This window comes from Equus asinus, chromosome 9 (genome assembly GCF_041296235.1).
Source record: "Equus asinus isolate D_3611 breed Donkey chromosome 9, EquAss-T2T_v2, whole genome shotgun sequence".
NCBI classification, from domain to species: domain Eukaryota; kingdom Metazoa; phylum Chordata; class Mammalia; order Perissodactyla; family Equidae; genus Equus; species Equus asinus.
Window position 1 is genome coordinate 50,431,768 of NC_091798.1, and position 26,789 is coordinate 50,458,556.

General features: G+C 41.6%; 1 protein-coding gene across 2 annotated transcripts in view; it reads right to left on the reverse strand.

Annotated features, from left to right (window-relative positions):
* The window catches only part of MEGF10 (multiple EGF like domains 10), a 163,727-nt gene extending 139,186 nt beyond the window's left edge, over positions 1-24,541 (reverse strand). For both annotated transcript variants that reach the window (XM_014859529.3, XM_070517491.1), the window contains exon 1: positions 23,646-24,541. The gene's annotated coding sequence lies outside the window, so the exon portion shown is untranslated. The remainder of the gene's footprint in view (positions 1-23,645) is intronic.
* Positions 24,542-26,789: the final 2,248 nt, after the last annotated feature.

Genomic DNA, 26,789 nt, shown 5'->3' on the forward strand with positions numbered 1-26,789 from the left:
GTCTGGGAACACCCCAGAGTGAATCCTCAATAATTAGCAGATTATTATTAGTCCAGAAAAAGTTATACATTACTATACTAGTAATACTCCAGACCTTCCTAATCATAACCTTTACCGCTACAATAACTGAAAGACTACCCTGCCTCAACGTGTTCATGAAGTGTAATATAAATGCAGTTCAGAAAAGAGAAAGATTACATCATAAAGTGATTTAAAATATATGCTTGAAATATAAACAGAAAAGAAAAGAAAGGGATTCATATATTTTTAAGGATTAATTTGGAGAAGTAACTAAGGTATTTGATGGTCTTTAATGAAGGTCACATTGTGACTATACGTAAAAGAACATCTTAATGGACCCCAAATATACATAAGCATTTACACATTTCCCAAATAAGGCAAGGAAATGAAAAGCACAGGTGGGCATAAATGCACACCAAGTATAATGTGAAGAATATGTAAACTGCAATATGAACATAAAAATAATTACAGGTTTCATAGTGAATAACACCTTTACTTTTAGGCAGATTCTGATAACTCTTTCAGGGCAATTTGAACCAAAGAAGTTAAGGTATTTAAACTAAAACCATGAGTTCCGAACTCTGCAGGCTAGGCTTTGCAGTTTATTATATTTCCTTAATCTCTTCCCTTTTTCCATTCTTGATCTTTTGAAATGTCATTGCCCTTTTGCCTTTATTATAAGTTCTCTTCCTTGACTCTTTTTTTTAATTTCAAAATCTCTAATCACCGTATCTTCACTTTATCATAAATACTGGAAACTACAGGTAGCAGAAAGCACTCAAGATTAAGTTGACCCCATCACACTGAATACATTAGTTTCCTTCTTAAGAAGAAGCAGTTGCTATAAACTATAATACTGTCATTTGTTCAAGGTTTTAAACTTTCTAAGCATTTAATTTAAAAAGGAAAAATAAAATCTAATGGATTTAAACTACATATGAAGACTATCTCAATTGAAGAATCTATGGAGGATGAAAATAGTTTCCTGCAAGGATTATATTTTTCCTGCCCTGCTAATTTAAAAGGGTCTATGATTCATTTCCATGAATCCCTCAGGTCAACATGTAAGCCTCCCTAATTGTTTGAAATTCAAACCATTACATAAGCTTCCTGTCAACTTATTTGTCTCATTGCAGTAATTTATTCTTTCAGTCTATATGTAGTTAATGATGTGTTGAGAACATCAGAAAAAATATTCTCTAGTCTCTTCACTAAAAACTGCATAGAAATCTCTGATGGAATCAACTCTCCACATCCTTCATCTGAAATGTGATGTTACCTTGGGCTGCTGGTCATCATGACATACCCAATCCCATTTCCTCAACTAGGCTCGAATCTCCTTGAAAGCAGAGCCCATGTCTTTGTCTTGTCTTGCGCTCCACTCCTCCCTGATTTCTACTTCTCTCCTTGTCTCCAAGAATATAACAGACGCTCAATAAATGGCTAACTGAGCTAGATCAAAATTTGTAGCTAGAGGGCACGCAACATTCACATCATATTGGGCAGTGATCTGAGAGATTGGATAGTCTGGGAGCTGTATCCTGTGAGTCACAGATAGTTGATATGAGTCCAAAGGATCGAGGTGAGAGATTAATAACTGAGAACGGGATCCCTATGTGGGAAAAACAAATGCCTCAGCTGGGAGCCCAGGGAACTTTGAGAAACCATCCCTGAAATGATCTATTCTGCCGGGAGTGGTGCTTTAGCTAAGGGCCCTTGTGGGTTAGCCAAGTTTCCATTTCATCTAAAAGGCATCTCCTTGAATTTATAGACATATTCTCCCAACATTAGAACTGGATCTAAAACATAAACTGTCTCATTGCAGAAGATCTTGCTATTCTTAGGGAAAATATAAGAAAACTAATCTGAATCTCATTTAAAGAAAAGCTTTGCTTTTCCAGCAACTGAATAATCCTGATGACAGTGTCTTTGCTTGAACCAAGGGCCTTTCCTACTGTATCTAGGAGGTCTCACTTTTCCATGCAAGATGCATATAGAGATAGTTTCTTAAAACAAATTTTAATGTGGTAAAATCTGAGTCTGCACATGCCTACTTTCATATTTGGCAAGAAATATGCCTGACATCAATGGCGGAAAATGCCTAAAGGGATAAAGGTGGTAAAAAGTGAATTACAAATATTAGGCATCAGATGAGTAAACAAATATGGAGTGCCATTAAGCTTGGCACACTTTTACATGTATGTGTGTGTAAGAGTATGTACAAATGTCAGATACCCACAAATTACTTGTTCAGGACTAATCAAATAAACAGGTCAAGTTTATGCTTTACTAATACAAGAATTGAAATTGAGTTAAATCTTGATTATGCTCTACGAATCCTCTGCTTCACTGGGTGAGATTAAAAGAGCTAAATTTAAGAATACGGTCAACTTGAAATTCTCCTGGAAATATCCTGAAAAACTCAAAATCATGCATTAGAAGACAAGCAAACGAATCAATAATTTTATAAAATGAGATTCAAGGCCTTTTCAAAATATTGAAAACAGAACATCTGCCCAAATATCTATGCTTTATGCCCACACTAAATTAGAAACAAACAAAAATTCATGTCCGTGATATAAATGCAGCGTCCACATCTACACTATCCAAGAGAGCCATGTAGAAACATAGCAGGAATGGGCAGGAAACTTGGCCGTCTTTCCCGAGAGCACCACGGTCACACAGAACCAGCTCTGGACATCCAGGAAGAGCTCAAGAGAAAGTTTCAAGTCATGTTCTCTTCCTATTGAGGACATACACTTTTTCTACCTGTCCCAAGTCATTAAATTCTTAGATTCACTTTCTTTAATGATGAGCCAGACTCATGTTCATCATTAAAAAAGAAAGAAGGAAAAACAACCTTAATGAAGACACTTGCCTTAGAAACTGCCACAATCAAAGACAGACCTTTTCAGATGTGATTAAATTTTTTTCCAAGATAATTTATCCTATTAAAATATGGTAATTTACCATGGTTTCGGGTTATCTGAAACCTTTCTACGATGGAAAGCTGAAGTTAATTTCTTGCTATAAGTAGCATAATTTGAACCTAAAAGAATCAGGTAGCATTTTATATTCATACAGGCATGGAAAAGGTAAAACTGTTTATTTATAACCAAGGTACTTCAAGGAACCTGATTGTACCCCAGGAATCTACATGCACTTTGGTGTTGGAGTGCAAAGGGCAGCCCAGAAAGAACAGAACTATCCTCCCTAAAACAGATCCAACCTTTCCCTGGCAGCAACCTTGGCTGACACGGACTGAGGAAGAAAGCCCTTGCAGAGATGTCCTTTTTTACGACATCAGTATGCCCAGTTCAAAAATCAGCACAATTGGAGGTATAATGAGGCACTTTGTTATTCCCTGCAATAAAAACGAAAAAATAGAGACAGAGTTCTTCAGGCTTAATTACCACATCTGTTATTAGGCACTTTACCATGATTGACTGGAGTGTATGTCGGACATGGTGCCAAAAAAGCCTCCCCATAAAAGCAGCTTCCCGCTCGCCGCCTGAATGGGCTCGGTCTCTGTTACAACCAGGATTTTCAGGGCAAACAAGCAAAACTTGGCGCACACAAGCCCCTGTGCCAGCTGAAAGCACTTTTTCCCAGTGCCAGTTAAGCTGGGAGCAGGGCCTGGGATGCTTGCTCTGCCTTCAGCTTCCCTCCCTCCTTTGGGCTCCACCACACTTCCCCACAGCCCATGACAAACAGGTACAGTGGTAAAAGGAAGGAGCGAGGGGAGAGCAGGAGGGGCTGAGCTGTGGTTTTGTTGTGAGGCCTACTTGCAGACATTAAAATGAGGAGTTATAATGGGATGCTGCAGATGAAAAGCATTTTCTAGCTCTTGAGGTAATTATGGCTTTAAAAAGTGCACTAGCTTGCAGCATCAATAAGTCAGTTTCTCAGGATCCCTAATTCCTCAGATGCCTTGGGCCTTATGAAGCAACCACAAAATCGGATTTTAGAAATTTAACGTCTCATTCTGTAACATACATATTAGAGAAACTTATTGCCATTGTTCCTTGTCCCCAGTGAAGCTGTTGGTTGATCCCTTCAAGTCTGTTTATGTAGGCGAGTGGGGATCTACTAATTAAACTGCAGTTCATTTGAAAAGGGCTGCCTTTATAAAGGAGGCCATCATTCAACTTTTGAAAACTGCAAAACTCCAGACAGCCTCAGCTCTCTGTATCCCTAAGTCAACTTACTGCGCAGGCAGCAGCACAGGGACAATCATTGGCACAGAAAACCACCCTTCAGATCAGACCTACAGGCAGGACAGCCACAGCAAACAGTCTCCTATCTGAACACACGCCCTGTAGGGAAACACACACAGACCCACCTGACCCTGGATGTCTAAAGTAAACAAGAGCCAATGCCACGCAAGTTGTGACATATGCTTGTAACATAAGCAATGAGAGAACACTAAAACATAGATAGCTTGTAAACACATTCTTCTGGAACAATCAAGTGTAAAGCAGAATGCCCCTGAGGTAGTCTCTCTCCGTATTTAACTTGCTCTTCCAGGAGGAGATTGTATAAATTTATCATGCACTCTCAGTTTCTTTTCTATACCAGGCAATATCCATAGTGTTTGGAATGTGTGGCTGCTATTAATGGTGATTTGTGCACAGAATATAATCCAGAAATAACAGTGAGTAAAGTATGAGAAATTGGCAAGCAGAGAAAGGATTTTCTAAGCTATTAGAAGAGTCTTACCAGCATTTAATAAAAATAAAAGAAATATATGGTGTTTTCTAAAAAGAATGAATATTTATAAAAGCCATTGTCTAAACACTTGGAGAAGTGTACGTGGAACAACTCTTTCTGTCCTTGGGCTGGATACTGAGGGTCAGCTCCCTAGAGGTTCAGCCCTAGGGCCTGCCCACTTTTCAACAATCTTTCCAGCCTGAGGGGGAAAAAAAAGGGCTTTAGGAAATAGATCTCAGACTTCTTAGACAAATGGCAATCCAGTTTGGCATCATACACTTCCCGCAAGTCATGATTGCCAAAGGGCCCTCTCCCATCCCCCAGGCTTCTTAAATTTGGCCTTTCTCTCCTCAACCCCTATAATATAAGTGATCGAGGCTCTTTTCAAATTCAGCCTTTCCCTCACTCTCTTTTTTTCGTATCCACAAATGAGCCTTTGTGATCCCTCGAGAAGAGAAGAGAGATGGTTGAGCATGGCGAAAGTGAAATCGACCAATTCTGAAATTATATAAAGGCCACTCCCCAAACAAGTACAAAAGAGTCATTTCAAAGCAAAAGTCCTTCAAAAGGTAAATTTAAACAAGTAATGGTTTATGTGTTATTACAGAGAAAGGAGCTATACGTTAAAATATCTAAAGGCAATTTGGCAATGATTTCTTGGATATGACACCAAAAACACAAGCAGCAAAAGAAAAATCAGATACATCAGACTTCATAAAAATTAAAAACTTTTATGTATCAAAGGAAAGTATCAACAGAGTGAAAAGACAATCCACACAATGGGAGAAAATATTTGCAAATCATATAGTGTCTAATAAGGGGTCAAAATCCAGAATATTAAAAAAAAGTGCAATTCAACAATAGAGCAAACAACCTAATTAAAAAGTTGGCAAAGGACTTGAATAGATATTTCTTTACAGAAGATATACTAACGGCTGATATGTACAGGAAAAGATGTTCAACATCACTAATCACTAGGGAAAAGCAAATCAAAACCACAATGAGATACCCCTGCACACCCATTAGGATGGCTACCATCAAAATGCAAAACAAACAAACAAAACCCAGAAAATAACAAGTTTTGGTGAGGATGTGGAGAAACTGGAACCCTGTGCGTTGTTGGTGAGAATGTAAAATGCTACAGCTGCTGCGGAAAACAGTACGGTGGTTTCTCAAAAATTAGACGCGGAATTACATATGATGCAGCAATTCTACTTCTGGGTATACACTCAAAAAGGGCTGAAAGCAGGGACTCGAACAGATGTGTACACCAATGTTCATAGCAGCATCATTCACACTACCCAAAAAGTGGAAACACCACAAACGTCTGTTAATGGATAAATGGATAAACAAAATATGGTCTATACATACAACGTGATATCATTCAGCCTTAAAAAGGGAGGAATTTCTGACACATTACAACGTGGATCAACCTTGAAGATATTATGCTAAGTGAAATAAGCCAGTCACAAAAGAACAAATATTGTATGACGCTACTTATATGAGTTATCTAGAGTAGTCAAATTCACAGAGTCAGAAAAGGTAGAAGTGTGGTTGCCAGGGGCTGGGGGCTAAAGTGGAATGGAAAGTTACTGTTTAATGGGTACAGAGTTTCCGTTTGGGAGGATGAAAAAGTTCCCAAGATGGATGGTGGCGATGGTTGCACAACAATGTGAGTGTATTTAATGCCATAGAACCGTACACTTAAAAATGGCTAAAACGGTAAATTTTATGTCTATTTTACCACGATAAGAAAAAGAAATATCTAGAATTAAGCCAAGTTCCAAAGGGTAAGTAACAGATATCTCCCTAAAAGGTAGGGACTTCCGTTTGCTTCTTATTACCCGTCTCCATGATTAAAACAAACATTCACGCGTTCTTCCACGGACCGCATACGGATTTGTAATCTAGTCACTAGAATTTGGGGGTGAAGGAGGCAAGTATTAGCAAATGTATTAACAACAGTGAGACTGTGTCAGCCCAGCCCCATCCCTGCCTCCTCTGTGACAGTTGGCCAGGATGTCACCTCTCTGCTCTCTAAGAGCACTGTAAAGCAGATGACAATTCCTCCAGAACCCAGACGCAGAAACCGAAACAGAGCAATTTAACTCTCTCAACTTCAAGCAAACAGAAACTACAGGGCATCAAACATCTTGGAGCCAGGGAGCAACATGAGAATTCCAGCTCTCCACTAGCGTCTGCCCGAATTCAAAACTTTGATTCGATTGTTTAACCTGGAATGAATGGACCTAGGGATCCGGACTTGTGTGTGTGTGTGCTTCTGACTGTCTCAGAGAAGTGCTAAGGAATTTGAGGTTTTAGAGGAACTTGTCTTCCTCGATTTCAATTCTAAATTCCTCAACTTGGCTCTTCTGAGTCATAACAAAGTAGCTTTGCTTTTGGGTTTTATCCCCCCATCCCCCATTGCTAATGAAGTTAAGATTACACAAAACAATGGTTTTTTGAGTACAGAATGCAGATCTCAATCCCTTCTGGCAGGTACTCCTATGGACCAGTTGTTATTTATAATACCTATAGGGAGAAAAGAGATTAAAAGATCAAGCCAGGCTGCACTTCCTAACAAAGCAGGCCACAGCTGGACAACGGCTTCTGAGCAACTGCTCCAAGAGGAGACAGCAAGACTTCTGTTGTCCTGCAGGGTCTGCTCGGGTCACCGCATGTGATAGGGATTAGAGTGTCCCGGTTCTCTATCACCCAGTGGGGCAGGACTGGGTTCACACACCACACTCCCGAACCAGGGCTTGATGCCATCACCTGACACTCTTCTCAGGGTCTCTGGGGGAACAGAAGCAGATACCAGACTTCACAAAATTTTTAAAGCTAACAATTTCTTTTTTTTTTTTTTAATTTGTGTGTATGTTTGACAAAGAAAGAGAGTGAGAACAATCCATTTTTACACATTTTCCCAAAGATCTTTCATAATGGAGTGGAAAGAAATGCAACCATCATGGGTAGAAGAAGTTTTGGGTTTGGTCTGAAGCTAGCTAAATTTTGAGACTTAGCTGAGGCGATGCTTTAGGAGGAAGCAGTTCCACATGTCGGTGCTAGGTTGGGCCAACACAGAGGAAGAGCCCCCCAAGAAAACAGCTGTCCTGAAACTCATACTCAGCCTCTCCAGGGCACAGAAGGGAGCAGAAAGAGCACACTCTTTATGTCACACACACGTGCTACTTCCATTTGGTGTCTAGCTCCATGGCCATGCCAAGCAGCGTGCTCAGGCAAGGCTGTGCTTCTGCTCCCCGCGCCGCCAGCAGTGAGCCCTCACCAACGCTCTTCTCACCGGCCCACTCAGCTGCACCCCCACAGACCAGACATGCCCCAGGGGCTTCCTAGTCACGTTCATGGGGCTGGAAAGGGCCTTTTTGATCTTTTCATCTTATAAATAAGGAAACAGCCACAAAGGAGTTTTTAGGTGCCTAAAGTCAAACCGTGGCAGAGCTAGATTTCAAGACAAGATCTTTTGGCCCTAGACACACGCAGTATTCTTTCCACCACTCTGGGCTACCTAATAGCTATAGCTCTGGGGTAAAAAGTATGCTCCCTCACTCTAGAAGCATTATTCCTTTCACTCAAGGCCAAAAAAAAAAAATTAATGGGTTAGTGACATTAGCCTTGAGATCTGCATCACTGTCAATGCTTTCCATTGGCACCAAGATTAGAAAACACAAAAAATTACCTCTAATCGATGCAGTTCTAAAAGTGGGAAGCCACAATCATGCTGGAATTTCAACCTTGGGTGATTCCACTCCCTCCCACAACTCAGCATAAAGTACATTTAAGATAAAACTTGAACTGAGTCAATGAAGTAGAATGCCCTAACGATAAATCTCTCCTTAAATAATTTTACATCACCTGGACTTCTTTCCTCTAACCATGGGCTCCCCATTGGGCCTTCAACAATGATTCTGAGGCCTGATCCTGACCACCCGCAAGCATCTTCACTTTCCCTAGCTGCTCAGCTGCCAACAACTGCTGGGCCAAAAAGAATGGGTGGGACGGCAACTGCACACAGCTTTTTCCTTGTGGGCCCAGAGGCCAGAGCCAGGCAGAGGCCTGGTCGTCTCCTCACGTCTCAGGGAGTACACCATGGAAGAAACTGTACTGTGGTTCTCAGTATGCACTGCAGGGGGTTTGCTCTGCCTGGGGTCTTACTTGTGATGGATCCAACTCCTAGACAGAGACTAGGATGCTGCTTTTGTTTTAAAGAACTGGTGTTTAGAACTCAGTGACAACACTCGTCTGGCTTACATGGCCCTTTCTTTACACACTGACATTTCATTCTGAAGGTCTCCTGTCAGGCTTTGGTTGCCATCTCTCTCAGCAATGGAGCCTAACACTTCCCCCATCAAAGGAAACAGAGAGGACATGTCAGCCACTAGCCCAGTGAGGTCTCTGTTATGTGCCAGTGAATGAATCTACGTGCCAAAGGGGCCCTAATTACACAGCCTTGTTTTCATATATAGTAAATCCTGGCCAAGAAATGAAAAATGCTCTTCCAAATGCTCCAGCTAGACAGGAGTCTCCTTAGGTCAAGCTGTAAGAAATCCTTCTTAGATAGAAACAATTAATGTCTCTGTCTGCCACATCTGAACTCTGGGCAAATTCAGGAAGATCAGAGTTTTGTCCTTGAGAGAGGAGGCTACACATAAGCACATGCTTGAAATTCTAAAAGCAAATTTAGGAGACTGCCTTCAGAAGATCTCTGGATTTCATAACAGTACAATATCCTCAACCAAAGACAATTAATGCTGGGAGGTGACAACTGGACCTGGAGGGTTAGCTTGCAGGATGATCATGATCATTACAATTAAACGCCACAGCAGTGATGGGCTGCGGGGAGGCCCTCTGAACAACCCCAGTGGCGGCACAAACAAAACTACAAAGCATCATTTACATGCTGCTTTGAAAGAAAGGCAAGGATTTTTTTTCCAGCCACCTTGGCAGAGCTCCACATCATAAGCTCTTCTGGTTTTGTTTTTGTCTTTGACTGGCAGAAGAAAAGTGCCTTTGGTCCAGGCTGGTCTTCACCAAAATAAAAGTAGACCATCTGGCTAGCCATACCCAGGGCTCTGTGCCCCTGAATTCTCGGCTGGGCTCAGGCACAGTTATCACCCTTCTTGAAGGAGCGTCTCTTCTCCTTGGTGGGAGGAGTCAATTCACCTCTCCTGGCCCAGGCGAAGTGTTGCCTCACTGGTGCGGCCTCCATTACTTACCTTCCTCTCACATTCTCACCACTTTAATTCCACTGCATCCTATGAAAGAATAGCTAGGAGGTCAATTGTTCAAAACCTGAAAGTCCAAAGTATCAATTGTCCAGGCTCTTCCCTGACTTCATATCCTCCCCACAATGGTTATCACTTGCCATTGACTGGTTCACCACTCATTAGCACCTCCACCAAAGGAAAAATAAGGTCTTGGGGAAATTTTAATCAAGCAATGATGCTACCTTGTGAGCTCACTGGTATACAGTGGAAGACAAGGTCAAGATTATCCATTTAAATGAGGATTAGGATTGTCGGTCAGGTTCATTTTTCATGTTATTCTTATGTCTCCATAGTTCTGAATAATTTTGAAATTAGTCAGGTCCACAAATATTTAAGTTCCTGTTCTATTGAAAGAAAAAGTATACGTGTCTTGGTCTGCTCAGGCTGCCATACCTAAATACCACAGACTCGGTGACATAAACAACAGAAATTTCTTTCTCACAGTTCTAGAGTCTGGGAAATCCCAGATCCAGGTGCTGGCCAATTCAGTTTTGGCTCGCAGATGGCCTCCTTCTCGCTGGTTCCTTACATGATGGAAAGAGAAAGCTCTGGTATCTCTTCCCCCTCTTATACGGGCAACGGCTTTGTTGGATCAGGGCCCCACATTACGACGTCATTTAACCTTTATCACCTCCTCACAGGCCTTATCTCCAAATACAGCTACATTGGGGGTAGGGCCTCAACATATGGATTTTGGGGGACACAATTCAGTTTATAACACTATCCTTGACCATTTGGGGACTGAAAGGTAAATAAGATAGACCCTACGTGCTCAAGGAGCTTACATACTAGAGTCAATTTATGCTAGAATTGGCAGGGCCCTCAAAGTTTATGCACTCTCTTCCCATAAGCTCCAAAGATTCCTTCTAGATACACTCTAAGAATGTACCTCCTGATGAGGTAGTTGGCTATTTCACGCTAATTCACAGAAAGGGACACAGAGGCACAGAGAGCTGAGGTGGCCTGTGATACTTGAGATGAGGTAACACAAAGAAATTAAATTCAGACTGAAGCTGTGTCTCCAGAGAGAGGCTGAATGTGCTAAGTTCTGGAGCATCAACCATGTTCCTTATCACCAGACTCCTAATACTGAAAGGGCAATACCTCTCAGGCCAAGATGGTTAAAGAGATTTCTCTATTCAGAATGTAGGAGTGTTATCTGGAAGCTTTTGCCCAAGCCAAGGTCAGGGCTGCAGTTTGTTAGAGAGAGGAATTTTGTGGTTCTCCTGAATTATAAAGGCAGAGTTTGTATGCTAATTAATTCAACAAATTCAATATCTAAAATAGTATGGCATATTAAAGAGAGCTTAACCTGAGATGCAGCACACCAGGATTCTGAAATAGCCTCACTGAACTAAAAACAGAAGTGACCTGGACAAATCCTTGTGTAGAAATTAATCAATTGGATACAAATAAATAAAACTTATTGAGCCTTTACTACATGGCAGATAGTGTCCTAACTCCTTTTTATTTATTATCTCAATTAATCCTCATAACAACTCTATGAGAAAGCTCCCATTATTATCCCCACTTAATCGAGTCTGGAGTAACTGGCCCAAGGCATACATTTAACAAACAATGGAGCAGACCAGGATTTAAACCAGGATGTCTGGTTCTGGAAGCCACACTCCAAACCACTACATTATAGCACAGCTATGCCTTAACTTTTCAACTACATTTGTCCACTGTATTGATGGGACATAGCAGTCAATACCAGAATGTTTACTAGAATGCAAATCCCAGAGCACAGGGACCTAGTTTATCTCAGGAATTGCCCCATCTCCATCACAGAAAACTCGATGGAGCATGGTAGTGATGAACATATATTTATTGAATAAATAACAGACTGTGTTAGATTTAGTGAAATTATTGCAATAGTCTTCTTATTGTCTCCCACATTTTTGTTTCATTTTCTATGCCTACCATCAATGATAATCCTTTGCTATCCACTGAATTTAAACAGCTTTCAAAGATTTTCCAACTTGGCTCCATCCTATACTTCCAACCTTAATTCTTGATATCCCATTATAGAAACATTCCACTCTGGCCATCTCTGCCTGCCCCTGCCCTCCCTACACCCATCCCCCCCCCCACCCCTCCCACTGCCCTCACCATGTATATTTCTACCAACTGGGGTGCTCTCTCCCTCTTCTCTGATTTCATGAAGCTCACTTATCTTTCAAAGTCCCATCTCTTCTAAGAAGCCTTCTCTAATTACCAAATCCACAGGGATCTCTCTCTCTCCTAAGATGGGTTCACCTGGAACATAGGACCTGCTACCTCATCCTTTCCTGTCTTCAGAGACCAGCAATGTGCTGAAGGCCGGGGCCAGGCCTCGTCATTTTTGGTATTCTCCACAACATGCAGTAAAAGCTTGGGTCATAACAGGAACATCATTAACAAAAATCGACTGACCAATGCAGATACATCTCATCTAAATACAAAATACCTGCTGATGTGGTATTTTTTAAATAAAAGTAAAAAAAAAAATAATTGAGGTAAAATTCATAGACATAAAATTCAGCATTTTAACCACATTGTGCAACCATCACCACTACATAGGTCCATAACATTTTCATCACCCCAAAAGGAATCATCATTCCCCATTTTCCCCTCCCCACAGCCCCTTGCAATCACTAATCTACTTTCTGTCTCTATGGATTTGCCTATTCTAGATATTTCATATAAATGGAATCATACAATAAGTGGCCTTTTGAGTCTGGCTTCTTTCACTTAGCATTATGTTTTCAAGGTTCACCCATGTCCTAGCATGTATCGTACTTTATTCCTTTCATGGATGAATAATATTCCATTGTATAGGTATACGATATTTTGTTTATCCAGTCTCCAGTCATCAGTTGGTGGACATTGGGTTATTTTTACCTTCTGGTTATTGTGAATAATGCTGCCATAACATTTGTGCACAAGTTTTTGTTTGAACATTTCTTTTCAACTCTGCTGACATCTTACTAGGGAAGAACAGATTCATTAACTAAAAGTCTCACCCTAATTCTATAGTAGAAATAACTAACTTTCCTTTTTCTGGTTTTTTTTTGGGGGGGGGGGTGAGGAAGATTGGCCCTGAGCTAACATCTGTGCCAATCTTCCTCTATTTTTTTGTATGTGGGATGCTGTCACAGCATGGCTTGATGAGCAGTGTGTAGGTCCATGCCTGGGATCCAAACCCATGAACCCTGGGCCACCAAAGCGGAGCACGTGAATTTAACCACTACACCACCAGGCCGGCCCCTAAATAACTTTTCTTTTAGCAAAATATTATCTTCATTAAAAAATATTCATGCCCATGAGTAAATGTTGTTGTACTCCAGAATATTTTAAATTCCTTATAGTTTATATGCTGTGTCAGAGACTATACTTTCTAACTTCTATAATTAGTAGGATCTTACTTAAGTACTTCGATGATTCTTTCATAAAAAGCACAGGCAAATCTTATTCCTAGACATGTTAATTATTCTCCCCTATTTTAACATTACTTGGTGTTAAATAACGATAACTGCAATTTATTAGGAGAGCACTACGCGTCTACCACTAGGCTAAATGTAAGACTCTTTGAAAGTATATACTGTTATCATTTCACATGTGATGAAAAGAGGCTTAGAGAGCTTAATAGCCTGCCCAAGGTCACAAAGGTTTAAGGGGTGGAGACGGGTCCTGACTCAAGTTGTCACATTTCATACAGTAAATGACAGGGCCAGCCAGGAGTAGACCCAGACCATCAAAATCTCGTCTCTTAACTCACAACTTTAATCACACATGTTCGTGTAAATCAACAGTTAATCTTTAAGTCCAATGCCCAAAGGAAGTGTATAGAATGGGTACTCAGACCTCTCAGAGATGTGCTAGAATTATTTCAAAGCCAAGGACTCCAAAATCTCCTTCAGAAAAAAAAAGCTCCTATTTTCTCTGCTTGAATCTACCAGCTCCATACTGTAACAGCGAGCTAGGATGTTCTATAGGTACAATGACCCATGCTGATGATGACAGATGTCCTCTAGACAAAGGGCCACAGGCCACTCTTGTGCCAGAAGCACCGTTTTGGTTATACAGCTGTTCCACCTTCACAGGTATGGCTCCTGGAGCTCATCGTGGAGCTAAGAAGTGATGGCTGAAATAAATGAGAGAGATGAGCTAAAGACCCCACATCACATTTCACTTTGTCCCAGTTAGAAAAATGGGAGAAAAACAGAAAAGCTTTCCAATATTAGACTTCAGGAGAGATGTCATCTGAAGATTCAGAAAAACATCCATGATCCATAGAGCTTTTCTGATTTTTCCTGACAAATTACAATGAACAGGAGGAGGGTGGAGAGTGGGAATGAGATCTGCTAGCTGGCCAACTTGGAGGGGTGCTTTTGTTTGAGATTCTAAAGAGCAGGGCTCTGCTAACACCGCTGATCTCTTAGGCACTGGATTTGCTGCCTAGAAAAGTAAAATAATCAACTCTAACGGTGCTGCTTCACTGCTTTCTGACACACAGCCCTTCCAGCTATGGAAGTAAGGGCGAATTCATGGATATTTAAAGCTCCAGGCCCTCCCAGCCCCATTGAGACCCAAATTAGGTGACAGTTGGGGTTCCCCGAGTTTACTGTTTTCCATCACCGCTACAGCTTTAATTCTCCATTAAACATGATGCTTTTAAATTTTTTTGGAACTTTTTATTGAAGTATAAAATACAAACCAAAAAAGGACACAAATCAAAATTGAACAGCTCAATACGTTTTCACAAAATGAACACACACGTATAATCAAGACCCATATTAAATAGAACAATGTTAGCATCCCAGATGCCCTCCTTGGGCATAGCTTTAATTCTGACACAAAACTAAGTCCCAGCAAGCATCTTATGCCTAAAAAAGCATTTAGCATTAAACATGCTACCACACGAACAACCACAATAGAAGGCAACATATGACTACATAGAACAAGTAAAGCACAGTATTCATCCCTCACACAACTGAGGGGCGAGCCTCTCTGCATCAGAGCAATGGAGCCAAAGCAACAGGCCTAATGACAACGAATTGAAAGTTAATTAACTAATCAGGAGCGTGTTTAACACAATCCTCTTGCCACCTGCAAAGAACAGTCTCCTCTTTCCCTTCTCCACTTCAAAGGCCTCTATATCATTGGTAAAACCAAATATCCACTTAGTAAAGTACAAACAAGCTGCAAGGGGATGGAGGAGTGGAAATATAATGGAGAAAATAAAGCCACTTGCCTCTCTGCAATCCACTGGCTTCTCCCTCTTTAATGGATTTACAATGATAGTCTATAATCAAGGTGCAATGACAGACTTAATTACAGGGAGCGCTAAGTGACCTCAAGCGAATCATATATTGCCTTCTCCTGGGTACAAGCCTGTTAAGTCTAATACTCCCAGGCAGGAAACCTCTTATCTCAGAGACAAAAGGATTCCTACTGGCCAATGGGCACCAGCTGCCTGAACACTCTGTAAATGGGCTCTCCACAACCCATTACATCCAGAAAAGGCTTTCCCCATTCTGCCTCACTCAAGGCTGTATTTTGCGCCTAAATTAAAAAAAAAAAAAAAAGCTACCTACAAATATCCACAAGAACTAGGGACTAAGTTTCCCTTTGAAAGAAACCCAGAGGCAAAGGCTGAATGAATGACATACTTTTCCATAAAGGGAGTAATCAGGCTAAAAGAACAATTCTGTGCAAAAAGTCTGCGACCTTTGCTCAGGCTATGACCTTGAATTTGAATCTTCTTCTGACACCAAGAATGTAGTCAATTGTTCAGATCTGGATTGGACCTTTACAGGAAGTCTGCAACCCTTTCCCTCCAGAGCTAGAATCAAGTTTAGAAGCTAGGGGTGAGGGGTGGCATCTAAATGACATCTGGGGAGTCCCCCAACCTCATAACTGTGCAAATACATCAATAACTTTCTAATGGATTTCACTGTATTTCAATCTCAAAAGAATTTTCGGCTTCAAAACTGACATCTGAACTTAGATTTGGAAGGAAATTATTAACACATCATTTATATGGTGACCACGTCCCAGAACAAACACTCATTCTCTGAGGTTGTAGGCCTGGATTTAAGCGGGCTTTCAGATCAGATACCTGTCTTTGATGAGTTTGAGGAAAAGGGGCTGAGAAATGTGCCTTTGCCTACCATGGACACAGGGAGATCTTTTTTATTTTTAAAATCAATCATAAAATCCTGCAATAAGGTAAGTCAGAAGGACAGAGTAGGAAACAATTCTTCCTTGGCCAAAGATCAACCAGGAATTCTAATAGACTTGTGTTCCCCCAGCGCCGTGTCTCATGCTCCCAAACCAGCAGATTAATGATGCCTCCACAGAATTGCTTTTTTCCTTCCCAAATCCTACCTCTGACACATTGCTGCAAGTAGTTTAACTGTGAAAGGCCTTGACCTCCTTTCTTTGTCTCTCTGATTCAAGTGTGTCTGTTTCCTTGGGGCTACCAAGCTCAGTTGGATGGCTGGCCAGAGCAGAATGGAGCATCAGCCAATCCCCGAACAATGGGCCCCTTTCTCTGGCTGTCACATGAACAGCGTTGTGTTACAACCATTGTCCCTCCAAGCAGAGACGGAGAGGCACGAGTTCTCACAGATCAGCTATTCTCTGTGACCCCCTCTGACCAATCACTAAAATATTAAAGAAGAAAAAGAAAAGCCATGCCTCCTGAATGGAGCAGTATAGCCTAACAAGGATTACAGTGCATCCATGGGCCACCTGCATCAGAATACCTTGTCGAAAATACACACCTCTGGGCCCCACGACACACCTACTGAATCCAAATCATTAGAGAGAAGCCAGTATCTGCCGGTGATTCTCAGGCCCCTGAAGTTTGAAACCAGAGGCTAAACAGAGGCCTCAAGCAGGTCTAACCTCACTGATGGCCTGATTTTGTACATGGATCTGCTCAAGGGATGTACAGAAGATGGGGGATACTGAAAGGGCAAATGCTTTATACCACGGTTACCAAAACTTAGTGTGGGGGAAAGCCTGGGGAGAAGACAGGTGAGAAAGACACGAGTGCCAAGAAATGTGAGGAAGGAGGCAGGAGATTAAAACAAATAATAATAGCTGTCCCGAAGATAACAGAATTTAGGGGTAGGGTCAGCAATGAGCGAAAGGAGGGAGGTGCAGGGAGAGTAGAAGGAGGGTGCTGAAGCACCTGGCAGAGGCTGTGGCCCTCAGAAAAGGATGGACGGTGAGAAAGTTCCAACGGTAAGACAGACAAATGGCTTTTAAAAAACAAGCATGCTTAATGTCTAGTTTCAAGTTTTCAGATGTGAACTTCTTCTGTAGTTCCAAGTCTTAAAAGTCAGCCATTCAGAGCCACATGTTTGGCGATATTTTATGAAGTGAAGGAGATAGGAAGCAATATCCATGGTTGGGTGGATGACTTCACACTAAAAAAAAGACAGTACAGTAGTGTGGCAAGATAATCTTTCAATTAAACTTCTTAAGGGAAAATAGGAATTCAAATCCAGATGATGCTAGAAAAAACATGAGCCCCACCCCGACCCCCACGAAGCCCCATAGTGGTTGAAAGAAACAACAGTTTTCTCATTTCACACCTTCTTGTGGAACAGGGGCTCAATTTTTACCTGAATCTCAATAGGGTGCCTCAAAGCACATCTGATTTACACAATAAGATAGGAGCAGTGTGCCATGAGGGGCTCCCTTAGTGCACATAGCGCTATGGGAGCAGGCAGAATCTCATCCTAGAGCCCCATGTGTGGCTATCATCAAATGATTCTCAAATGTTAACTCACCACTCCTGTGTCATGGTTCAGTCACTATTGCTTGAAGACGTCCTGCAAACCCCTGCAGCCACGTATTTGCTGAGCTCATTCCCTTAACATGCCCCATCCACTCAAATGCTCTCTCCTTTGAGGTCCCCTCCACCAGACACCTCTGCTGAGCACACAGAGCCCTCTCTCCAGGACAAGCTCTCAGAGTGCTCTCAGCACTGCCCTCTCAGCCCTCACTCACCCAGCCTCACACAGTCAGTTGTATTTTTTTATCTTTTTTTTTTTAAGGCAAGCATCTTGCTAATTCCACATAGTATTTATCCCGATAAATATACACCTAATAAATATCTAATGGAACAAAAATAAAACTCAAACCAATTGCTTTTTTTAAGAACACAAAAGTCACATCTTGTCATTGATTCCTTGTCCAAAAAAATACATAAGGCACCCTTCTTAAGAAATCAATAGAGCTAGACAGTTAAAATTTTTCATTTTGATTGTAAAATTAGTCCCCTGGGTCCAAAACAAAGATTTCATACTTCTATTTTGTTTCATAAGGAGCAAGTTAAATTTATGAATTTTGATTTTCAATTTGCCATCAAAAATTATTTTTTAAAAAAGACAAACATCATTCTTTATCAGAAAGTATTTAAAGGATTCATCATGGGAATGATCACCTGTGATGAGGTCTTAGAACCAACCAAATCTGTGCAGCTCATCCAGGTCAGCCAGGACGTTAACGACAAGGCACTTAGTCACCCTCTAGGATGGCGTCTCCCTGCTCCCAAAGATGTCTTTAACAAACGCTAATATCCTGCACATGTACCTACCAAGATGAGGCTTTCCGTATTGAAATACTGTTTTCTTTGTCTTAGAAGTGGGGAAGAGTACAATTTATTGCCCTCTGAGTAGGAAATTGAGGTCATTAAAATGCTTTACATAGTTTCTTTATCTAGGAGTATAAATCACTGGAAATGAAACAAGAGAGGAAATCACTAGAAATGAACATCAATAATAACAGGATATATTAACACTTTCACACTTTCCAGATTGGCTAATGGCACAGAGCATGCATCACCAAATAACATCCTCACAATGACCTGCAGTTTTCTAAATAAAGTTACATAAAGTAAAATAACACTAGTTTGTATCTTTTTTTCTCACAGTATGAGAAATCCTTTTATTAAGTGCTATAAATTAATCCTCTGCATAACTACTTTTAAAAAGAGTTAGAATGATCACAGCGAAAAATAACCTTAAATTGTGAAGAAAAGAGAGACAAGAGATAAGTGCAAAATCTTGGGAAATTCAGATAGTGAGAATGAGTAGATGAATGAACGCATGGCTGAATGAATAAATGATAGAGAGAATGAGTACATGAATGAATGCATGGCTGAATGAATAAAGGAGACTAGTTAAGAGACTTACAAAAATACAGCCAGATGCAAGCTTAAACGAAGGTAGAGAAAGTTCATTTTAGAAACATAGCTGAAAAAGAAGACAAATCAACAAAACCCAATGAATCTTAGTTAATTCTTAAAACTAAGCTAATTTTTAAAACAAAATACTGGGTACAAATCCTTGAGAAACTGAGAGCACACGCAGTTCTTAATACTGCTTTGTTTGAAGTCCAAGCAATCTAGACATTTGTACTTCACGCACCGAGCTGCTACCTTCCCGCCCTAAGTCACTGGAACTCTCACAGAGCAGCCTGAAAATCAACATTTTTTGTTACTTACTTTGTGTTGGAAACCACCCATGAGCTAAATGTTCAATTTTTGCAGCATCACCACGTTTGTCATTACCCTGGGATTTTTTTGTTCACTTGTTCAAATGTTATTGCGTATTTCCATTATTACAAAAAATGAGTGAGAAATGGAAAAATTTAAAACCTAATAGTAATTACAAGAAGTTTTTGTCTCGTAAACTTAATATAAGCGAGACAAAAATGAAAGCTATCAGACATGCCAAAAATGGCAGATCTTTAGTCTGAATCAGAAATGTATTGAACAGGTCAATTGTTGTTCAACTGAGGAGAAAATAACCAAAATTTTGGAAAGTTAAAGAAAGAAAAATTAAAGAAAGGCGTAAGCACTAAATGCTGTGGTCATTAAATGGCAAGATATAATTAGACATTTTATAATATATTTGGCTCTCTAGGGCCAGCATCTCTTTTAACATGTAGGCTTTTACACAACCTTTGGACCTATTTTTAGGAATGCACTCTGTATTAATGTAGGAAAAATAGTACTGTACCAGTCACCATGTTTCTGATCAAATACAAAAACAAATACAAAGGTATTTATAAACTGAAAAGCACAAGGCAAAATCTGTTTGTTTGTATTGGCCTTGGCTCTTCTATTCCAGTGCCCTGGCACTGTCATTCAGAACCAAAACCATCCCAGGTATGATCAACTCAGCTCTTGGATCATAGTGCTGCCACAGTGGGGAACACGTAACATTAATTCGGAGGCATTTGGTGTTTCGTAAGTCTTCTTAGGATATTCTATCTTGTCCTTTTTCCACTCCAGGTTACTAACTTTGTAGGCTATGTCTAGCCAAATTGCAAATTCTTGACTGGCTTTGCCACAACTCTTAGTACGTACATAGTGACTGTTCCAAACACTTGGTGTGCTAAGAAAACGTCAATTAGCATTCACTCATTTGTTCTTCCCCCACATTCTTTAGGCATTTATTATGTAATTACCATGTGCCAGCCATTTGGAAAAAGGCTTAGAATAAGGAATGATAAACTCACCAATCAGTTGGAGAAACATCCAGATAACAAACACAGTTGATATAACACAATAGATGCTATATTAAAGCCATCTGCATAGAAGAATAGGAATCACATGAGATATCACTAAGTTTATGTGAGAGCACTAGGAAAACCTTCAGAAGGGAGATCACATCTGAACTGCATCTTGAAGGATGAATGGGTAGTACGTAGGTGATAGACAGAAAAGGGGAGCAAAGACATTTCCTTCTGGCAGAGAGAAGAGCACACAGCTAGGTCAGGAAGGAGAGAAAGCAGGCAATGCATTCTCTGAGGAACAGTAACAAGATCCAGATCAGTGGGGAACAGGGAAGCAGAGAAAGGACCCAGAGAAGATGGTGCAAGGCTAGTACTGTGTATCCTGGGGAAAAGGTCAGGCTTTACGCTATACACCAGTATTTCTCCAACTGTGATCTGAAGTCACCTCCACCAGATTCACTTGGAGATCTGCTCAAATGCAGATTTCTGGGCCTTCCATCTGGGATGAAGCCCTGGAATCTTTATTTTCAATGAGTACCTGGGTGACACTGATGCTCGCCATCTGGGGAGCCAACAAAGATTTTTAAACAAGGGAATGACATGATCAGATTTTTATCTTAGAAATATGCTATTAGCCCAAGCTGAGAATCTGGAAGGTAAATCCACTGCTACTAAATGTGCATGTGACTTGGGTTTGCAACAGAATCGCCTGGTGAACTTGTAACACTGCAGACTTTTCATACCTCACCCGAGACTCACTGCATCTTCATCAAGCAGATGGGGCGAGGATTTACATCAGATTGAACTATATGAAATCGCCATTTTACGTAGGTCAAAAATGGTCAAATTTTGACAATTTCTCACAGTTCAATCTAACCAAAGCTGAGAATAGCTGATGAAATACAAGCAGAGCTAAATACTTCTCCTTTTGTATTAATTATCGGCATGATCATTCACTTTGATTAACATGCAATGATGGAAGTGACATCATTTAGGTACCTAAGACAAACGTTAAAAAAAAAAAAGGAAGTTCAAAAACAACCACCAATGAAGTAAGGCAGCTGACTGAAGGACCGCAGAGTCAGAAGGAACACCGCGAGTATCCCGTTCTTTCCTTACCTCCCAACACAAGTTTACGCCTGATGGAGCTGATGGGAGAAGTAAACTGCCAGAGGTTATACTGAATATTTTGTCCAATTCCTCAGTGATGTGTACTCTTCATTTTAACAGGTACTGAGACCACGATAGCTAAAAAGTGTTTGGGATTTAATTTATAGAGTGCTAGTGTCACATGAAGCCCTCAAACGCTTGAAATGGTGGGGAGGAACATAAGGCAAATACTCATGCATATGCATTTTCAAAATGAAGCCAACCAAGTTAAATACTATAGAACCTCGACCAGTGCTCGAAATGTAATCGAGGCTTAATAAATATTTATTGAACAAATGATCAGCCTCTAAAAAATAGGTTAAAGGAGGTATATTAATACAGGCAGTTTTGAAGGCAGGGTACAGTTTGTAAACTGAGTATAGCTTTCCCACCTAATGGCCTGTCCCAAGCACCCTTTGGCAGCCAATCATGACCCTCGACAAATCCCAGCCCTGTCACATGCACCTTTCTTTCCTCTGAAAGGGCCCCAGCAGAAAGCACTACAAAGATCATGTCTGAGCTGAGTTTGACAACGCATCCTATCCTAGGTGGGCGTGAAGCCCACATGAGTGCAGCCTTCAAAGCTCATGCAAGTAGGAATAATAGCTAGCTCTTAGCTATATTATAGTGACACAAGAGTTAATAATGTTGGCTACATCATCATCATCATAGCTAACTATCTGCCAGGCTTGTTAGCACTCCACATGCATTAGCTCTTAAAATCCTGTTTATAACCCTCTGATGTAAGCATTGCTATTATCGTTCTGATTTTACAGATGAAGATAGAGAGGTTAAGTAATTGCCCCAAATGACACAACTGGAAAGTGGCAGAGTTGAGAGTTGACCCCAGGCTGCCTGGTCTCAGAGCTCAACCTCTACTGAACTCTTTGACCTCAGAACAGCAAAACAAAAAGTACCCTACAAGCTGAGCCCTTGGAGCAGTCGCATCAGGAAAATGGCATTTCTGGATAAAATGATCTGATCCCAATCTTTTCATCCATAAGGAAGGACATACACAAAGTGAGACTCAGGGTATAAAGGAGAAAGGCAAGATGAACCAAGAAGGAACGGCATTCTCTCTGCCTAGGGCTACAGCATGGATATCACTGCCTAAGAACTTTTGGGCTAATAAAATGCCAAACTTTAACATCCCCTAAAGAAATTGGATCCTCGTGTGAGGATGCTAAAGAAGCATCAAGAATATCACTAAATACTTCATTTACTCAGTGGTGTCATTCTTAATTCCAGAAAGAAAAATAAGGACAAAATATTTCCCTAAACCAGAGGTGAAAGTCCTAGGTCAAAGCAATTGAAAAGACCAACACAAGATAGATCTTTCTATAGTAACTATGGCTTGAAGAATGGCACCTTCCAACATTCCCTGAGGAGCCAGGCGTTCCCACAAGGAAGAGACTCCCCTGGTCTAAGTCACCCAGCCTGTGATCCTGACACCCCTAAGGACATTGAGAACGCTGGAAGAGGAGCATCCCCAGGTCCAACGAGTTATCTGAACAATCTGAATATCGAAAGAAAAGTTTAGAAAATAAGTCAAGATCCCAGAGGAGAATGAAGCTGGTCTGGAAGGAAGGCCCCACTGAAACTCTTTTTCATTCTGATTCCCCACAAACCTCCCTGCATCCAGCTATGACACCTGTCAACACAGACGAGGCAACACAAGGCAGAAATTATGCAAAATAAAGTGCGGAATGGAGGTGTCTCCCCATGAAAAATCCTCCAAGAAGTTCCTACACAATCCCAAGTAACAAAACCAAAAGCAAACAGTAACAATAAACCCTTGAGACACGTAAACAACCCAGACTGAGCCCATCTCGCCCCACCTCACACTGCACCCGGGTATCCTGGCCAAGGAAATGTACCCCGGACCCATAAGAAACCATCCAGCGTCCGGCCAAGGTCCGGCGGCCGCCAGAACTGAGTTTGAGTTTGCCCAACTCTTACCAGGGTCCTGAGATCCTCAGATTCGCAGCGCAACCCTTTTCCCTTGGTTTTCAACCAACGCCAGCCGAGAAACAAAATCTGTTCCAAACAGCGCAGTTAGCCTGCGAGCAGCGTCCCAGAAAAGAGCGATACTTGGGAGTCTTCGTTCGGGCTCAAAGGTGGAGACGCGGGAAAGGAGGCCGGTCTCAGCGCGTTTCCAGACCGCCCAGTTTTCAGCACAGGGAAAGTACTCGCTGGAAACTTGAATAAGGATTTCCCCGTCTGGCCCAAGATGCTGGAGGAGGAGGGGAGTAACCCGATCCCGGCCCGGGATGCGAGCAGTTGCCGCTGCTGCAGCTGCTGCCACCGGGGCAGTGACCGCTTTTGGGGGGACGGAAAGGGGGGTCGCTTGGCTCCCCAAGCAGTCCCTGGTGCAACCCGCAGGATCCTCCCTACCCAACTCCTGCGCCCCAGTAGCAGGTCGCCCCTGCCCTGAGCGTCTTCCACCGCCCAGGACTGACCCCGCCAATAGTCCGCTCACGAATTTGGCAAACCGTAGGGTCACCGCAGGGGGTAAACCAAGGGGTGGCGGAGAGAGTGCCCTTCTGCGTCCCGACCCACATTCAGTGCGCGCCTCGGCGTCAAAGTCCTCGGGAGGTGTTCTAGAGCCTCTATGAGGGTTCGAGGGACTAGGGACAGCACCCGAGCGACCAGCTGGAGTGGACGGCACGTCCCTAGCGGTGCCAGGGAGGGAGCGCAAATGTGGGACGGGGACGGGATGGGTGAGCTAACCGTGCAAGAGTGTGCGATGCAGCAAAAATGATTGGGAAGGTGGGGCGAGGAGAGTTGGGGGGCGGGGGTTGTGGAGTGAGGGAGCCTGCCTTACAGGCGGGGCGGAGAGAGAACTCCCCGCACCCGCAAGAAAATCCCTCCGGGCCCTTAGGAGGCCTGGCGCAGAGATTTCTTGGGGAATGGCTCCCTCTGCCGACTGGCCAAGGAGGCCCCCGGGAGGACCGACGATACAAAGGTAAAACGATGAAAAAGGCTTTTCTCCATTTGTGGGTTGGGCGGGACATGAATTCTGGAATCTACTTCTCTGACTGTCCACCTTCCTCACTAAAGAATTTCTCCGGGTCTGGACGACCCAAGCAGATACAAACCTCTAATTGCTGCAAAGTTCTTTCTTATATTCAGCGGAATCCTATCTTCCTCTGCTTTTTGCAAAAAAAAAAAAAAAAAGGCTTGTGCTTCATAGCCCCCAGGATGATCCTCTCCTACCAGGTTTCTCTTCTTTACACAGGCACTCTTTCTTTCTAGAGAGACCTCAAATACATAAGCGTCCCCAGTCAGCATTAGAACCTGGCGAATAGTCCATTCTCATAATTTTGCTTGAATGGAATGAACGAACATATATATGTTTGAAACCCCTCACCGTCCTCCTTGGTCACCCCTGGAAACACAGGGAACACTGTATTTGTTTGTTTGTTTACCAGGCATCATTGCCGTTTCTTCTGGCTAACAGTACCTCCATTTTTCTCTGGGGGACCACCCCTGCCACACTTAGTGCAGTCTGGATAGTAAGGTCAGTCACCGTGGGCCAGGAGTGGACCCCTGTCTTAAGCTGGTCCCCTCAGACCTTTTCTGCCAGGAATGCGAACTATGATCAGAACGGCACAAGAACAAACAAATCGAGAGCTGATTGATCCGTGTGACGGTATTCCAGAGACTGGCCATTAGCTCATGTCGCTTATTCCTCAAAGCTACTCTGCTTTATGCTTTATGAAACCTGGTTACTCCACTTCCTTTGATTTTTTTAATCAACTTTATTGAGACATGATTTACATTCAGTGTAGTGCACTCATATTAAGTGTCTGGTTTGATGAGTTTTGAACAATGTATACACTACTACAATCAAGATAATGAACAACTCTATCACCCAGAAGGTTCCCTTACACCCCTTTGAAGTCAGTTCCCCATCCCATCCCTGGCCCACTGAATAGCTTTCTGTAACTATAGATTAGATTTGTCTTTTCTAGAGTTTCTAGAATGAAATCATATAGCGTGTATCCCTTTGTGTCTGGCTTCCTTCACTCAACATAATGTTTTCAAGATTCACCAATGTTGTTTGTGTAAGCAGTTTATTTCTTTTTATTGATAAGTATTATTCCATTGTATGGATATGCCACAATTTGCCCATTCACCAAATGTTGATGAATACTTGGGTTATTTCCAGTTTAGTCTCATTATGAATAAAATTGCTAGGAACATTCCTGTACAGGTCATTTTGTAGACGTATGTTCTTATTTCTTTTATTTCACAGGAGTGGAATTACTGGTTTATACAGTAAGTGTGTGTTAAACTGTGTAACAGAGATTAACTGTTTTCCAAAGTGAATGCATCACTTTACATTCCCAGCAGCAATGTAGGAGAGTGACTCCACGTTTTCATCAACACTTGTTATTGTCTGTCTTTTTATTTTAGCCACTCCACTGGGTATATAGTTGTATTCATTATGGTTTTAATTTGCATTTCCCTAATGACTAATGATGATGGCCATCAAAGATGTTTACCATCTTTTTGTGTGCTTGCATGTCATTTGTTCTTTGATAAAATGTCCAGATTTTTGACCCAATTTTTAATCAGGTCATTTGTATTCTTGTTATAGGTTGGAGGAGTTCTTTATATATTTTGAATACTAGGTCTTTGTCAGATATACATATAGCAGATATACTCTTCCAGTCCGTTTCTCGCCTTTAAATATCTTAATGTTGTCTTTCAAACAGTAGAAGTTTTTCATTTGGATGAAATTTATCAATTTTTTCTTTCATGGATGTGCTCTTTACATTCTATGTAAGAAATTTTTGCTTACCCCGAGGCCATGAAAATTTTCTCCTGTGGCTTCTTTCAGAAGATTATATTTTTAGCTGTCATGTTTATGCCTGTGATCCATTTGGAGTTAATTTTTGTGTATGGTGTGAGGTAAGGGCTGAAGTTCATTATTTTCACACAGATACCCAGTTATTTCAATGGTGAACAAAAGTGGTAAAAACTAATATCTTTGCCTTATTCCCCATCTTAGAGCAAATATGAACAGTCTTTTACCGGTAAGTAGGATATTAGCTGTAGGTTTTTCATAGACACCTTCATTTGATGAAAAAGTCCCAT